This window comes from Sinocyclocheilus grahami, unplaced genomic scaffold (genome assembly GCF_001515645.1).
Source record: "Sinocyclocheilus grahami isolate Dianchi unplaced genomic scaffold, SAMN03320097.WGS_v1.1 scaffold695.1, whole genome shotgun sequence".
NCBI classification, from domain to species: Eukaryota; Metazoa; Chordata; class Actinopteri; order Cypriniformes; family Cyprinidae; genus Sinocyclocheilus; species Sinocyclocheilus grahami.
The window spans coordinates 478,230-496,935 of record NW_015505874.1 but is presented as its reverse complement, the minus strand read 5'-3'; the positions used below and the strand labels follow the sequence as shown (position 1 = coordinate 496,935).

Here is an 18,706-nt window from a genome sequence, read left to right as displayed (position 1 = left end):
GTTTCTAAAAATAGCTGCATTTTCTTTTATGCAAAATCTCATTCTTTCTTTTGATTTTGAAGTAATAGAACTAGTCCTGTGTCATGTGAGTTTTGTGTCAACAGCTTCTTAATGAGAAGAGGGTTCTTTGCTGAAACTAAAGTGTTGCAAAGAACCACTGAGAAACCTTTATATTTGAGTGTTGTGTTCTCTCATCACCTCTCATTACTCATGCTGAGTTTATCTCTATTACTCCATCTCACCTCTCAGTAGTTTCCACACGTGTCCTCTACAGCTTGTTTTTGATGGCTTTCATTCCATCACTGTACATAGATTCCAAACTCAGAAATTTACGTTCCAACTCTGAACTTTACATTCCTAATTTAAGGAGAGTCATTTGTCATCCTGTCTTGATGTCATACCACACACTTACCAGAGTAAAAATGTGTTAAAAATGTATTGGCATTGGCGTCAATCACCAAGTGCTTTTTCAAGCACTTAAACTAGACGTGTGAAATACCCATGAGGTCTTGATTATTAATTACTGACAGCACAGATTCATCTTGGGTGTTCCTGATGGTCATGTGCAGTGCACTTTTTCAAAACCTTTATAATGACAGTATCTTTAATAATTGCAGCTGTACTCCTGACACAGAGGCTGTTCCAAACAGTAAAATGATGCAGGCTCATACGTGAGTGTGATTTTAAAAAGTAGGATGAATGCTGGTTCAGGAACAATATTCCAATAAACCAGGTTTTAAGGTTTAGGTTTAGTGTTAAAGGGATCATGAAAATTACAGGCCTCTCTCATCTTTTTAAGTGGGAGAACTTGCACAATTGGTGGCTGACTAAATACTTTTTTCCCCCACTGTAGTATTGTTTGTCTGTCTTCATTTCTTTATTTTTGGGGTCGTCACATGTGGTTGCCGCAGGCATCACAGTATGTTAAGGCACGTAACATTTCCAACACGCCAATTAGGAATTTGGCCAATCACAACGCACTGGATAACTGGCCAATTAGAGCACACCTCACTTTTCAGAGCAATTAGCTTTTTAAAAATCGACGCGTTTCAGAAAGGCGGGGCATAGAGGAGAAACAATAATGTACAGTATGTGGAAAATAATGTGTTTTTTGCTAAAGCTGCTAAATATACCAAATACACAAAATAATGTTCTTTTTAGCAACATCATATGACCCCTTTAAGGCTGGAGTTGGGAAACTGAACGTCTTATCAATCTTATATGATTTTAGAGGTGGTTAAAAAATGTTGATCCAAGAACACTTGCCAAAATCTAAAGCATTACTGCGCTACTGTTCAAAAGTGCTTAGAAAGGAAATATTAAACCAATTGAAAATGACACTAAAGACATGTGTAATGTTACAAAAGATTATAATAATAATAAATGTTTCTTGAGCAGCAAAGTATCATATTAGAATGATTTCTGAAGGATCATGTGACACTGAAGACTGGAGTAATGATGCATAGAATCACTTATTTTAAATTGAAATAATACTTCACAATATTACTGTTTTACTGTATTTATATTCAAATAAATGCAGCCTTGATGAGCATAAACAAACAAACAAACAAAAAAAACGTACACCAAACTTTGGTATGCATTAACCTAGCGATATTTTAAAACCAGACATTGTTATATTAGTCAAGTCTCTCATGATTTGACTAACATAACTATCGCTATTACTCAAACTTCATAGCCATAACCGCTAATTATTATTAAATATGTGTTGTATTCAGGAGAGGTGTGCTGTTAATTTTTAAAAAAAATGTTGTTAAAGTGATTTGAACCTGGATAAAATCCCTTTGCGCAAGAAAGAACCACTCATACTTTCTCTAGAACATGTAAAAGTTAACTTTAGTTTGTACTTCTTTCTCCCACATCAATTATGTTCACAGAAAACTCATTTAAAAACTTTTCTTTATCTGCATGCTTTAAAAGAGTTGGTACAGTGAGAAGTTTTCCTAGCTGGGACTCTGGTGCTGTGCAGGCCCAGTGTGTCCCGTCCCTGTAGTGCTTATGAATGTTATTTATTAGAGGTTAGTGGGGGTTGGTCAAACAGGGTGACATCAGCTCACACCCTCTGAGTCCGGAGGTCCCAGACGCCTGCCGTGTCGCTCTCTCATCCTCCCATCAGTCTGCGGATTAGCCGGCTAAAAGAGCCACCTGTCAGCGTGTGTGTGTGTGTGTGTGTGTGTGTGTGTGTGTGTGAGCAGTTAAGTTTGTTTGGGGTTTCTCCCTGATATGTGTTAGCGTGCTCTCCGTGTGTCAGGGGAGGCTACTTAGTGTGAGATGAAGCTTGAGGCCCTCTCTCAGAACCAATGCTGTTTCATACCAGCAAAAAGAGCAGTTTATTGGCATTTACAGCACATAACTCATCTGTGGTTTGGAGTGTGACATAACATGCCGTGCACTGGAGCCCAATACTCTCACGACATCTGATACACACTAAATCCTTGGCTCATTTTTAAATCCCCAAATGAAAATGCATGGATGCTAACAGTGGTGTGCCAACGCTGAAGTGTCCTTTTGGTCAGTCCGATTTAGGTGCCCCCGTACCACAGTGGCTCTCGCCAATTCTCCCCTGCCCCTCCGGAGGTCTGTGCACTACACTGTGGATATATAGACTACCATTCAAAATTTTGGTCTCTTGCTCATAAGGCTGCATATATTTCACTTCAAAATATATTAATTGATGGACTGGAGTGGTGTGGATTACTTGTGGATTATTGAGATGTTTTTATCAGCTGTTTGGACTCTCATTCTGACGGCACCCATTCACTGTAGAGGATCCATTTGTGGGAAAGTGATGTAATGATACATTTCTCCAGATCTGTTCTGAAGCAGAAACCAACTCATCTACATCTTGGATGGCCTATCTATATCCTTGGATGGATATAGAAACTAGTCATTTCCCCCAGAAATGAGGAAAAGGATTTCATATTTACTCAAGCATGCATTTTTTTTTCGTGGAAATGAGCACTGGGTGTCCGGTTGGTTGTGCGTAGGTGGGTTAAGAAAAAAAAAACACTGCATATAGTCTAGCATCGTATTAGAAAGAGATAAACCAGCACATGATTCAGTTGGAAAATGCAGATAAGGCTGTTTTTGACCATGAAGACATACACCCTTATTATCCAGCCAAATGGCTCAAGATTACAATGTTATGTACAGATTTTCTGCATGATTCCACAGAATAAACAATCACTATACTTGGTGCTAAAGAATGTATGAAGGTTTCGTAGTAAACACTTTTGAATAAGATTATAATCTGGGTCATTTACAGTAAGCACTCCTCTGATAATACACATGATTCATCATGTATGCGATTATTGCAGCCAGCAGCGAAAGTTTTCTATGGTATCTACAAACAAAGTGTATCAACACAGTGGTTGGCAACGCATGCCCACAGATGCTGTTCTGTGAAATGGCAGGTGAATTCAATAAAGCCACACCTTTGTGAAAAGAAAGAAACTGAATATGTGAGACTGATATATTAATTGTACAGTAGATACACGCCTGAAAATATTTGCTTTTTGGAGGCAGCTAAGAAAACTGCAGTGCTTATACAAGCTGAATTAATGTCTGTGAGGAAACTTGGTGCAGAAACTGAAATTGCAAAAGCCTTCAGTGGCAAAACGAGTGAGTCAGTGTTTTGGAAATGTTTCATGTGAGCCACTATGGTTTCATTTTATATGTAATTATAAATTTATAAAATAATAAATAGGTTTTTTTTTAATCTTGTGCCACACAGAGTTCACAGAGTTTCAGAGTTCAAATTTGAAAATAATAATAATAATAATAATAATAAATAAATAAAAATAATAATAACAGAATGTAATAAAATATATAAGAAATTCATCTAAAAACTAGGGGTTTTACTAAGGGTTTTAATATTCAACAAATCAGCATTTTAGAATGAATTCTGAAGGATCATGTGGCACTGAAGACTGAAGTGCTGATGCTGAAAAAAATTTAGATTTGACATCACAGAATAAATAACATTTTAAAATATTTTCAGTTAACAACAACTCTTTAAAATTGAAATAATATTTCACAATATTACCATTTTTATTTTTGATCGAATAAATGCAGACTTGATGAGCATTAGAGACTTATTTCAAAAACATAAAAAAATCTTACTGACCCCAAACTTTGGAAAGGTAGTGGTGCTGTTTGGCAAAATTAAAAACAACAACTTGCTGTCAACTCTCCTCATCCTTTCATTCCAATTTCAATTCAACTTCACACTCATTATTTGAAAGGGAGCCAAAAAAGTTGCACAAAAGCTTTGCACTTGCAATCATTTCTAACGGAAACATGCTGCTACTGCTTAATGAAAGGGAAAGAAAGAGACGAGAGAGGTAGGAAGTGAAGAACACGGGGCAGGTGAAGTGGAACAGCAGGTATGGAGCTGAACGCCTTTGAAGCACAGCCGTAACTCAATCCTGAGGTTTTGACTGGAGCATAACGGCTGTCTATAGTCCATTCAGCACATGGAGTGAGTCCAGGCCCACCAGCGGATCCTCATTTAAACCACGGCGCCTCCTGAGAGTAACTTATCACCTTTGGCCTCCCACTGAAAGGATCCTCTCTCTCTGCACCCTTTTGTCTTTGTTGTCTAGTCTTTCTTTTCCTCTCAGAGTAACATACATTTTTCTGGTTCATTGCTTTTCAGGGAAGCCGTGGTGAAAACTACGCTCGGGCACAGACATAGTCAAGGGACGATGGAAGGATTTGTTCAGTCATGTTATTTTTCTTTTTTCTTTAGGCTCATCACCCTGCTGACCTTTGACCTCATCATAAACTCAATCAAAGCTGGTGAAGGATTTTTCACCGGCTTCTGTTGAACTTCAAATCCTGGCCGATGACTAATTATGTTGAAATATATTATTGAAGGTGGTGAATGTGGCTTTGATGGCTGTAGCGGTGATTAGCAGAGTCGCAGTGTGCTGACAGACTGACTAAAGCCCTCTCAGAGAAATTGTGTCTTTGAATTCAACCCCTTTAAAGCAAAGCTGCTAAATATATTGAAACTAACAACAAACTAAGAAAATTCTAGATATATTTATTCGTTCAGCAGATATTGAATTAGTATACAACTAACTTAACTAACAATTACTAATCATTGAGTTGAGGACAACTAGTCAATGAATTTAAAGGTGCTTATTTGTTTCTGTCACTTTTTTATTTATTTATTTTTTACTAAACATTCAGTAAAGATAATTTTTATTACATTTTTGCTCCAAGTAGAGTTTTTCAGTCTCTTATTTCTCTTCATAAACCTCCAGTCAATTAAGAGGGATACAAGAATATTTTTTTGTATTTTATTTTTGCATTTTTATTTAATATTTTCTCCAGGTATTTTTTATGTTTTGTTTTGTCTATTGTTTGTCATCCTAATCCTCCAATACAGATAAATTAAGTGACTTTAATATTATTAGCATTTCTATTTTATTTCGGCAATTTTATTTTTAATTTTTGCTCTAAGTAATTATTTTTGTGTATTATTGCTTATTTCTGTCTCTTAGTTTCACCCTAAATATCCAGTGCAAATAAATTACAAGACATTCATATTTTCAGCATTTTTTCCCCACGTCACATGTTAACATAAATTTGCTAAAATTTGATGAAATTTGACCATCATTTATTTTTTTCTTTTCTTTTCGACCCTGTGTAGAGTAGATGATTCTTACATAAGCAGGTGGTTGGAAGAGTTTAAAATGAGAGGGCTTGATGGCATAATACATAAAAATAAAGTCAGTTGTAGAGCAAGTTATAGTTATTTCGGTAGCACTTTATTTTACAGTCCTGTTCTTCATGTACATACTATGTACTTATTATAGTAATTACAATAACTAGGTAATAACTAGGTACTAACCCGGAACCTAACCCTACCCCATGTAGTTACTAAGTATTACCAGAACTTTCTTAGGTAGGTACACTGTAAGTACATGTACTGTAAAATAAAGTGCAACCGTTATTTCAATTAAAGATTACAAAGAATTGTTCTTCCGCTCGGGCACAGACATAGTCAAGGGACGATGGAAGGATTTGTTCAGTCAGGTTATTTTTCTTTTTTCTTTAGGCTCATCACCCTGCTGACCTTTGACCTCATCATAAACTCAATCAAAGCTGGTGAAGGATTTTTCACCGGCTTCTGTTGAACTTCAAATCCTGGCCGATGACTAATTATGTTGAAATATATTATTGAAGGTGGTGAATGTGGCTTTGATGGCTGTAGCGGTGATTAGCAGAGTCGCAGTGTGCTGACAAACTGACTAAAGCCCTCTCAGAGAAATTGTGTCTTTGAATTCAACCCCTTTGAAGCAAAGCTGCTAAATATATTGAAACTAACAACAAACTAAGAAAATTCTAGATATATTTATTCGTTCAGCAGATATTGAATTAGTATACAACTAACTTAACTAACAATTACTAATCATTGAGTTGAGGACAACTAGTCAATGAATTTAAAGGTGCTTATTTGTTTCTGTCACTTTTTTATTTATTTATTTTTTACTAAACATTCAGTAAAGATAATTTTTATTACATTTTTGCTCCAAGTAGAGTTTTTCAGTCTCTTATTTCTCTTCATAAACCTCCAGTCAATTAAGAGGGATACAAGAATATTTTTTTGTATTTTATTTTTGCATTTTTATTTAATATTTTCTCCAGGTATTTTTTATGTTTTGTTTTGTCTATTGTTTGTCATCCTAATCCTCCAATACAGATAAATTAAGTGACTTTAATATTATTAGCATTTCTATTTTATTTCGGCAATTTTATTTTTAATTTTTGCTCTAAGTAATTATTTTTGTGTATTATTACGTATTTCTGTCTCTTAGTTTCACCCTAAATATCCAGTGCAAATAAATTACAAGACATTCATATTTTCAGCATTTTTTTCCACGTCACATGTTAACATAAATTTGCCAAAATTTGATGAAATTTGACCATCATTTATTTTTTTCTTTTCTTTTCGACCCTGTGTAGAGTAGATGATTCTTACATAAGCAGGTGGTTGGAAGAGTTTAAAATGAGAGGGCTTGATGGCATAATACATAAAAATAAAGTCAGTTGTAGAGCAAGTTATAGTTATTTCGGTAGCACTTTATTTTACAGTCCTGTTCTTCATGTACATACTATGTACTTATTATAGTAATTACAATAACTAGGTAATAACTAGGTACTAACCCGGAACCTAACCCTACCCCATGTAGTTACTAAGTATTACCAGAACTTTCTTAGGTAGGTACACTGTAAGTACATGTACTGTAAAATAAAGTGCAACCGTTATTTCAATTAAAGATTACAAAGAATTGTTCTTCAGAATGGCATGCACTAATAAATTGTGCATAATAAGACAACAAATTATTTTTCATGTTGACTTGAAGCTCTGTAGTGTATCTCTGTGGTAATACTTTTGTGGAAATTGTGATACTATATGCACTATATACATTTCTGCTGTTGCAGTGTTTTTTGATCAAATGTGACACTCAGCACAGTTCACAGTTTGTGTGTGTGTGTGTGTGTGTGTGTGTGTGTGTTTTAATTTTACAGTCCTGTTCTTCATGTACATACTATGTACTTATTATAGTAATTACAATAACTAGGTAATAACTAGGTACTAACCCGGAACCTAACCCTACCCCATGTAGTTACTAAGTATTACCAGAACTTTCTTAGGTAGGTACACTGTAAGTACATGTACTGTAAAATAAAGTGCAACCGTTATTTCAATTAAAGATTACAAAGAATTGTTCTTCAGAATGGCATGCACTAATAAATTGTGCATAATAAGACAACAAATGATTTTTCATGTTGACTTGAAGCTCTGTAGTGTATCTCTGTGGTAATACTTTTGTGGAAATTGTGATACTATATACACTATATACATTTCTGCTGTTGCAGTGTTTTTTGATCAAATGTGACACTCAGCACAGTTTGTGTGTGTGTGTGTGTGTGTGTGTGTGTGTGTTTTAGTGGATCTTCATGTGTGAGAGCGCTGGACATGTTTGTGTATGCAGAAGCTTGTGTGAATAGGTGAGCTGACCCTGAACTAACACCAGCAGCCACCCGCTTCCCTATAGTCACCTAATGAGAGCACCCTTCGCTCAGCCCTTCGCTCAGCCCAGCATCCATCGCTCATGTGCGCCCATCCCTGCTCCTCAAAAGAGCCCCTGAAAGCTGTTTGTTTTGATACTTGTAGAATCTCTGCTCCTGACAAAAGGACACAAGAATTCTGACATGAAACATTGAGGCTAAAATAACAAACAAAGCGCCAAGATAAACAGAAAGAATGAGGGCAGCATGTTTCATGCATCTATCATTTCATCCCTCATTCATTGCAATCCATCGTTATCTCCACAATGTGCAAGATAACGAGGAAAAAAGGAATAGTTTACCTGAAAATAAAAATTCTGTCATCAAATATTCACCTTCATGTTGTTCCAAAACAATATGACTTTTTTTCTGTGAAATGCAAAAGCTACATTTTTATAAGACTTTTCTGAGAAAAACTGGTGAGGGTGAATAAATACTTAATTTTTTGGTAAACTATCCCTTTAAGTGCATAAACAGTCTGCTAGAGAATGCAAAAGTTATCTCATTCCAAACTCCGATATACCTTGCCGTATCCAATGCACTCTTCCTCTGACAGGTAAACTCTGCACTGTCCTGTAGCGTGCAGATGTCTGAATTTCAGCCAGGTTTGGTGTGTTTGAGGCGGCTGATAAGTGTGCGATAGGGGCCAGACTGCAGTCTGCTTCGGATGCAGAGGTCTGAAAATGAGAGCGACACTTTTCAGACAGGATGCAGTTGTCACTTGAGCAAACAGCAGTGGACGGCACGATAAACAGGTTCATGCTGCCATGTCCCCTGCGTCCAGACAGGACCTTTTTGCCCTGTTAGTTTAGCACTGCATTCCAGTTTAATCTGTAAAGTGCTTGGGAGGAAAATATATGGAACAGAGATTATGTGTCGATAAAACAACCAGAATGTGGTTCTATTTTATTTTATTGCATTGCATTGCATTGCTGTTGGCATTTACCCATGCAAGGAAAGCAAATTGAAATCAGCATTAATTTTGTGTGCATGTTTGCACCATTGGCCTACCTCATTTTTCAATTAGTTTATTCAGTAAGGTGCTAAAACGTGGTTTTTGGTCCTTTTTATTATTTTATTTGTATTATTTGTATTATTTTAGTATTTTATTTAAGTCCTACTTCTTTTATTGCAAGCTGTATTTATGGCTAAACTAAACCACAGTGTCTATGCAGGATTGTAATGCACTAGAAAAGAGTCCTGTGGGTGTCACTGTACAGTTCTGCTCCTCTACAGAAGTTGGAAGTATCTAGTCCTCTACATATGCATGTTATGAATGCTTATAAGATAGGAGAACAAAGAATTTAATTTCATTTTGAAGAATCATATGGTAATGTAATTTGAATTGCAGACTATATATTATACTGTTCTTGTTTAAAAATATGTATTTGCGCAGTTTCGTTTATATCTGCTAGTGTCTTTTTTATGTCTTTATGTGCTAATGTGTGTGTTTTTTTTAGGTAGAGACTATGAGTGTCTGGGACTTTAAATGACCTCATAGATTCCTGGTACTTGACAAAATGCGAATACGTCAAGGTTATTAATTTGTGGCCTGGAATTCCAGTAGTGTAAGATGCCATGTACAGTCACCCCTCCTATAAACTACTGCACTGCATTGTACAAATTCCTTTGACGAACATGATGATGGTGATCGTATTGAAAAAAGGCCCTCAAACAATTGTGGCACAGATGCAAACAATTGTGGATGGCAGACGACGGGACGTTAGCGCAGACACTGCCAACACGCTTCCTCAAACAACACATGCATGCAGACACACGGACACTGACTGACAAAAATGAGATGAAGAACTGGGCAGTCAGAAAAGTATTATTTTATTACTTAAATATTTTTTTTTAAACCACCTGTCTAATAAAAGGTTCTAATAAAACTGTTTATTATTTTTATTATTAAGTTTATTTTATTTTATTCATTTTCATTTTTAAACTGTTGGCATTTTACTCTTAAATTTGATAATTTAATTTAAATATTTATCAAATGAAAATATTGAACTAAACAATCATTCTATTTTTTTTTTAAACATACACCCTTTGTGCACTTAAATTATTTCTTGTAAATGAATAGTCAATTTATTAATTTAATTTGAATTTTTTTTATGCCTTTTTGGCATTTTACCCTTAAATTAGATTAAATTATTTTATATTATTATTTATTATTAAATAAAAAAATATTATAAATTATTACATAAATTATTTTATTTTATTATTAAATATAGAACAAAATGATTATTTTAAACCACCTGACTGATAAAACTTTATAGTAAATAAACATCTGAATGGCTGCAGGTGTGTTATACATACCACAAAGAAAATCCCTCACACTGCCGTAGCTTGCTAGAAATCTAATATACAGTATATTGGCACAGGAATAAATATTTGGTCATGCAGCCTTCTTGAGGTATTTCGCATTGTTAGTCGCGTGACCAAAACTTTTTTTCCCCCCCATATTGGATTTCTTGCAAGTTGCAACAGGGTGCTCACAATTTCTACAACTATATTTTCTTTAAACCTTGTTTGTCTTATCCAAAGCTTGAATGCACAGTGTGGTCAAGGTCTGTGGAGCGAATCATTGCTGTGTGGTGACCTCCGTGGCTCCAGCCACCCAGATTTCCATGGCAGAGCATGGGCACAGGCCACGGAGGTCTGCTTTGTATCCGGACACAGGGAATTCTCACTGCTGACTGTTTGTATGGAGAGACAAAGACACCCACAGCTACAGCAACCACAAAAACACTCTAGGCGTCCTCTTCTTAGGCCTGATATCAGAGAGACAGAGACTGTATGGATAGATGGAATAGGTTGAAAACAACCACATCAAATCTGTGCATGTAATGTAAAGATAAATTCTCTTTTCAACATTATTAAGAACAGATGTGCCATTCTTGCAATACTTACAATAGTAAGTATTTGAATAGTGAATCACTATGTTTGTATTTGCTGCAAGCATTACTGCAACAATTACTGTTGACATTCATTGTATTATTTGGCACTGTTGACCTTGAATAATAACTACTTAACAAAATGTTAATTACAAAGCAAATATCCTACCATAAATGTTTGGGTTTTTTATTCAGCAAGGCCGCATTACATGGATCAAAAGTGGCAGTAAAGACAAAAAGATTTCTATTTCAAATAAAGGCTGTTCTTTTGTGCTTTCTATGTATCAAAGAATCACATAATAAATAATAAGAATAGATATCATTTTTTAAAAATGAGAAGAAATATTTCTTAAGCATCAAATGAGCATATTAGAATGATTTGTGAAGGATCATGTGACATTGAAGATTGGAGTAATGATGCTGAAAATCCAGCTTTGCATCACAGGAATAAATTCCATTTTAAATTATATTCAGTTAGAAAACAGTTATTTTAAATTGTAAAAATATTTCACAATTTTCCTGTTTTTGGACAAATAAATGCAGCCTTGCTGAGCATAAGAAACTTCTTTCAAAAACATACCAACCCCAAACTTTTGAACAGTAGTGCGACTTATAGACAGCTAAATTCCTTGGTTTGCTGATCATTTGAACTCATGAGTTTTTACATTGTGCTGTAATTAATGTCTTTGATGCAATAACAGTTGGGAATGTGAATTATTTCTCCCTGAAAATGAATGTGGCATAACTGACAGACAGGTATTTTGTATGTTTTCCATCCTTTTGGCCCCTGCTTTGACCTGTTTCATGCCGCGAGGTGCATATCTAATGGAGTGACGGATTCAGGGCAGTGGCATCAGTATCTGTATGAAAACATCCCGGTGTGAGTCCAGACAGCCTGCTTTCCTTCACCGCACACTATCAGACACACTTCACAGCCTCATTTGTTGTTAACTTTAGCTACAGTCTAACTAAAGAAAAATAGTCAAATGGAATTGAAATGTCAAATTTGCATTGTCTTTATTTCTGTATTTCACAGGTTATTCTAATGATTTAGTCAAATTCAAACATACAAATTAACTTATTATTAATTTTGCCTCTTTTTTTTTACTATTTTGTGACCCATATCTTTTAATAATCTTTTATATGCAAAAAGTCTCAGTTTGATTTTTGTGTCACGTTGTCAGGCAGTCACACTGACATTTGAAAACTATGTTTAAGCACATCTTTTTTTTCTAGGATTGATGTTGTGTCACTCTCCCTGTCATCGTTTGGGCAAAAGCCATTGTTGCATTTTAAATATTATGGAAAAAGCTGCTGTGTTTGTCTTATGATCACATATAACTTTATTTTAGAGCCTGAGGTCGTTCAAGGAGCTGATGGTTGCCATAGTAATGAGTGATGTCATGTGTTCTTAACCTTTCATTACACCTGTTTTCCAGTCAAGTGTTTAGTCTCCCAACCAAATTACCATGGTTTTGTAAGTAACACTATTTCGGTAAGAAAAATGGATTCATGGTATGTTGTGTTTAACAGTGATATAAAGACATGAAAAGATAAGGAAATTATAAAATATGCATTTTCCCAATGGATGCATGTCATTCAAAACAAATCAAATAAATGTCCTAATTATGATTTCCGAAATCCTCAGTGCATGGAACTACTCAAAGCCGAAATTAGATATTAGTAAATACACTTTAAACATTTAAAGGGGTCATATGATGTTTTTTTAAAGATCATTATTTGGTGTATTTGGTGTAACAGAATATGTTGACATGCTTTAATGTTCAAAAAACACATTATTTTTCAAATACTGTACATTATTGTAGGTCCTCTATGCCCCGCCTCTCTCAAACGCTTCGTTTTCTACAAAGTCCCTCCTTCCGACAAGCGCAGTCTGCTCTGATTGGCCAACTGACCCAGTGCATTGTGATTGGCCGAACACTGCAAGCACTCGTCGGAAATGTAACGCCACTTACCATAATCGCGAGCTTCATCTTTCAAAATAAATGTAAAGACCGAGCCCGAAAGGGGAACAGAGTCGCGTGACAGACACAGTGATGAAGCTGCTATGTGTTTGCAGTACACAAGCCACGGTTAAGACAGCTGACTCCACTGTGATGTGACCCTCCCTCTCTCTCTCTCTCTCTCTCACTCACACACACGCACACACAATGCGCAAAACTCCGCATTTGGACAGTCAATAACAAATACTTAAACTAATAACAAAACAGTAGCTGATTCAGAAGCGCCAGATTGTCATAGCAAAGTCAGAATTACCTCCTCTCCTAGGTTCACGAAACGGTCGTGCATAAAATGCATTGCTGTTCTGTTGTAAGTAATCTTAAAGATTCCTAAATGCGTCTACTTTCAGAAGGCCAAGTAAAGTGCTTTTGCTTTCGCCTAGAAACACACAGCGTCTCCTTGACATGGCTGCTTCAACACTAACTGCAGTTACTGAAACCACGCCTTCTTTCTTTGCGTGCACATTTGGGCGGCATTATGCTAATATTTCCACATAGTGAGGTAGATATGTGGGGGCGTGTTAGAATGAGCCGTTTTAGGGGGGCGTGGCAGAGTCTTAACTTTGATAAAGAATATCTCTTTGGTTTTGAGACTTTAGTCTTTGCAACTTCAGGGATCTTATCTATGAGCAGTCAGCTTGTAACACTCCAAAGAGAAAGGAAAACTTGAAATCGCATCATATAACCCCTTTAAAAAAAATTCTGTTTAATAATTTAACATCCACTACTGAAGTCAGAGTGAAAATATACTTGATTTTTATAGAGAAAACTGATGATCTCAATGGGTGGAGGTCTATCAAAATGAAATTCAGGCAGTTTTGATTATTTTATTTTTTCATTTCATGGCATTTCATTGAATTTCATTGCATTGCATTGCATTTTACCCTTAAATTAGATTCAATTATTTATTTTAAATATGAATTAAAGTCATTTAACTAAATTAGTATTATTTTTTTAAGAAACTTGGGGATTTCATTGGATGGAGTTCTATCTGAATGACATTCAGGCAGTTCACACATTAACTACTGATTGTATTTCTCAATAGCACTTGCAGGGTTTCATATATAAGCAGCTTCAAATGTTTCGTATTTTCACAAGGGCGCCCAGAATAGCTTGAAAATCCTCTAAATTACCCTAATAAAAGCTGGTGTTTAGTGTTTTGACATAAATCAGGTTGAGTGCATGAGAAGCCGAAGGGGAAGAGGTCAAGTCATAACAGCGTTTCACAGTGAATCTCTTCTGAAATACTGTGGAAAGATAAACTAATTGATGACCAGTACATTTCTGACTAAATCATTTCCGGTAACATTATGCATTTATTTGTGTTTTTATTCTGTCATTTCTGCCAGAACATTCTGTGGTGTGATGCTGATGTTTTGGTGTCATAAGATAATAGCGGTAAGATAATAGCTTTGTTCTTTCTGTCTGTCCTCTTATGTTGGAAAGTTGAGCACAATGGAAGTGAAGCCAGAGCAACGGCTGTCTATATTGTGTCTGAAATGACATGTTGATGGGTTACGCTGACACTGAAACCCCATTCACAATAACTGGCACCTCAGGATCTGAGATTGGATCAGTGGTTTGAATTTAAACCCACAGGCTCAAAAGTTTGGGTCATGTTTTTGAAAGTCTCTTATGCTCACCAAGGCTGCATTTTTTTAAAACTAAAAATACAGTTAAAACAGTAATATTTTGAAATATTATTGCAATTCAAAATAACTGTTTTCTAATTTAACGTATTTTCAAATGTAGTTTATTCCTGTGATGCAAAGCTGAATTTCCAGCATCATTACTCCAGTCTTCAGTGTCACATGATCCTTCAGAAATCATTCTAATGCTGATTTGCTGTTTTACTTTTCTTATCATTATCAGTGTTTGTGCTACTTAATATTTTTGTGGAAATTATGATGCGTGTCAATGTTGTACTTGAGTAAATCACGTTGTTGTTGCTAGATAACACCTACTTAATATGAGCACTCAAAGACACCGTGAGAGAAATTTCCTTTTGATATTTTTCCTTCAATGTGCCTCAACAAAACAATGAAATGAGATGTGTCTAATTACTTGAAATGGAGTATTCACTGCAATTTTGTTGAAAAAGAGGTCAGTGAATTTTAGCATAGAGGAGGAACCCTCCTTCCCCAGGATAGTGTTTCCCATCTTATTTGTTTTTGTTCAGTCTATTAGTGGGGTATACAATGTCAAGTAGGCTTCAGTTACAGTACATGAGTGTGACAGGAGTATGAAAAAGAAATGTTGTTTTGGAAAAAAATCCATGAAAGTATGTGTGTCCTCAGTTTACCAGAACCACATTAATACTGTCACAGGAGCCTCCAACATAGAAACAGTTTCTTGTTTTTTGGTATTAATGTGGTATTTCAGGTAGGGAAATCTTTGGATCTTTTTTCCAACAGAGGTTTGTCTGTCTGGATTGTTTCAAATTGTAAATGAGGTGACTTCTATTAAACTTACAGCTGACATTTACACATCAAGCTTATAAACATATAAACACATGCCATATGTTAAACCTAGATGTAAGGTCAAAGGCCATATACTCTCACATTCGAAAGTTTGCTTTTAAAATGTAGTTTATTCGTGTGATCTAAGCTGAATTTTCAGCATCATTACTCCAGTCTTCAGTGTCACATGATCTTTGAGAAATCATTCTAATATGCTGATTTGCTGCTCAAGAAACATTACTTATTATCAATCTTGAACAGTTAATATTTTTGTGGAAAAAAGGTGATATTTTTTTTATTGACTTAAATTAACTATGGCTAACGAATTAACGAATGAAGTTGATGGGCGTGCTCTTGCTCTCGCTCTGGTTGATGTGTGCGTGAGCTCTTCCGGGAGAAATGCCCTAACATGAACAAACAATTAACAATATATTTATTACACTATTTATCTGCTATTCCTTAGCAGTGTAAATAAGTCAGAATGCATGAAATAGCATTAGACCTCCCATTTAAATAATTAAAACAACAACAACAAAGGTAGTGTATTGTTTCTTTTTTTCTTTTTTTATAAAAGATATTTAATATTACAGCAGATTTGAACTCATTAGCACAGCTCTTACATTTTTGGTGGCATAAAATTTTCCTGTCTGCATTTCAACAGGAATTCACCACAACGGTATCCTTCTAATGGAAGATATGGTTTGGTGTAGGCATTCCTTTTCATGACATTAACTACCTAAACAGAGATGGTTCAGCCAAAGGAGACATTTCCACTCACCTGGAAAAAAGGTAAAAGGTGTTGTCTGGCATGTGGCAGCAGGGGACCCTAAAGTACCCAGAGGCCTTTGTGTTTCATGCCAGGATGCTTTGATGATACTTTGATGATGCAGCATGCTGGAATGCACTCGGAGCACTTTTCTATTTTCAGTATGTAGTTAGCATGTGGGTTTTGCCTACAGCTCCTATATGTTTTTTCTTTCTTTTGGGTGGTTAAATGTCAAGTGCAAGGGAATACAGTATTGTCTGAAAGACTAGATGAGTTCATGACCATTCGCACACACCATTTTTTTTTCTTGTATTGCAGAATATTACTCGAAACACTTGTGTGACGTATTCTGTTACAAGATGTTTTTAGTAATGAACTTGAGATACTTTTTGAAATAAAATCTTCAGGTTTATGCCAGTTTTTGTGAATTGAAAGCTGTAGGTTTGTACCTGCTTTTCTTCAGAAATCATTTTAATATGCTGATTTGGTGCTAAAGAAACATGGTTACTCTTTATTTTACAATACGTGTACTTACAGTGTACTTACCTAGGAAAGTAGTATAAGGGAACTACATTGGTTAAGGCTAGGTTTAGGGGTAGGTTCATGGTTAGTGCCTAGTTATTACCTAGTTATTGTAATTGCTATAATCGGTACATAGTACGTTTACGCGGAACATGACTGTAAAATAAAGTGCTACCAGAAACATTTATGAATGCTGAAAACAGTTTTTTTGTGGAAACTGCTTTTTCATGATTCTTTGATGAATAGTTCAAAAGAGCAGCATATAAAAATTTAAGGGGGTCTGAATACTTTCCGTACCCACTGTATATGCTGTATATATAATATTTGTAATATTATAAATGTCTTTACTTACCAGTTTTTGTGAACTGAAAGCTGTAGGTTTATGCTTGTTTTTCACCATATGCAGGTGAAATATGAAACGTACACCATTTTATTCTGGTAAAATAGGCAGTGTAACTTTCACTTTCTACTTTTGGGTAAAAATGCATGATGTTCTCCTTATCTGGCACTGTCAACAGGCTCTGTAAGATGGGATCTGATCTGAAAATCAGTGCTGTTATGCATGTTATATCAAGTCTCCTTGGCGCTATATGATTTTTATCTCTGTTTGGGATATAATGCTACTTACTAGTTAAGTGAATTAGTCATGTTGAATTAGTATGCAAGAAGCTTGTAATGGAAATATGTAAGTCAAAATGGCAACTTTACTATTTAGTAATTTGCATAAAACACCTAATTTGTACAATATTATGATTATTCTCTGATATATCTGATGTGACATTGTGTAGAAAGAGCCAGTCTCTTCATCTTTCAGTATCTTTTAGAGTTTTGCAAGAACCGCACATAGACAGTATTGTGTCAAAGTTTGCAAACTGCTCAGGCAAATAATATTGTCAGAAAAAGACATTATGCACTGTAAATAGTCAAAAGTCTAGCTTCTGAGACTACATCTAATTTATAGAAGCTCTCATGGCTTGAAATGTTCGAAATGTTTATTGTGCTAAATTTTGACGTTAGAGAAGCACAGTAAGCAAAGTGCGTGTATCAGAGCTCATTAGACATTTGCAAATTGCTGTCTGTCAAAAAAGAATTCTGAGAATGTTTTGGGGATCTTCTGTAATAGGTTCAGAGGTTGTTTTGTCGCTGATGGAGATGACTGGCGGTGTGTGTGTGTGTGTGGCTGAGTTGTGTTACCACAGATAAATCTAGATTAGGGTGAAGCACTGAATGAAGCCTATAAAAAGCCATAAATCTAAATAAGTGGTGTTTCGAATCTGAGGTAGATATCACAAAACATTAAAGGGGTCATATGATGCAATTTCAAGTTTTCCTTTCTCTTTGGAGTGTTACAAGCTGTTCGTGCATAGATAAGATCCCTAAAGTTGCAAAGACTAAAGTCACAAACCCAAAGATATATTCTTTATAAAAGTTAAGACATGTCCACGCCCTCCTAAAACACCCCGTTTAAACACGCCCCCACATGTCTACGTCACTGTGTGGGAAGATTTGCATAACGCCGCCCAAATGTTTACGCAAAGAAAGAATGTGTAACTTTGATTCTCACTGTAGTATTGCTGCCACCGCCGCCATGTCATGGAGACTGTGAAAGCATTTTATGGAGGACTGTTTACTGATCCTGGGAGAGTAGCCTACAATGCCGGCTGTTCTGACTCATAGCCTGTAAGTATGTTTTCATATTTAAAGAATTTGCCACTGATGATTCAAAAGCGAGTTTTGAGCAGTGTAGAGTAGCGCTTGTTGTTTGTCGTTTCTCCGATCACAAATGCAGACATGGTTTTATGCTTACGCGGCGCGATACGCAACGCAACATGTAAAAAGACAGTATAAGGCATTATAATCAGTAATTATGTACCCACTGGATTGCAACAAATGCCTCGTTTGTAATGGGTTTTATTGGTTTTGTCTCGTTGAGCCGGG

The 18,706-nt window shown here is 35.7% G+C and overlaps 1 long non-coding RNA gene across 1 annotated transcript in view; it reads left to right on the top strand.

The window, feature by feature from the left end:
* LOC107559692 (uncharacterized) overlaps positions 1-4,740 on the top strand; it is a 41,687-nt gene extending 36,947 nt beyond the window's left edge. Inside the window, exon 3 of the long non-coding RNA XR_001605655.1 lies at positions 4,676-4,740. This is a non-coding gene — a long non-coding RNA (uncharacterized lncRNA). The remainder of the gene's footprint in view (positions 1-4,675) is intronic.
* The last annotated feature ends 13,966 nt before the right edge of the window (positions 4,741-18,706 follow it).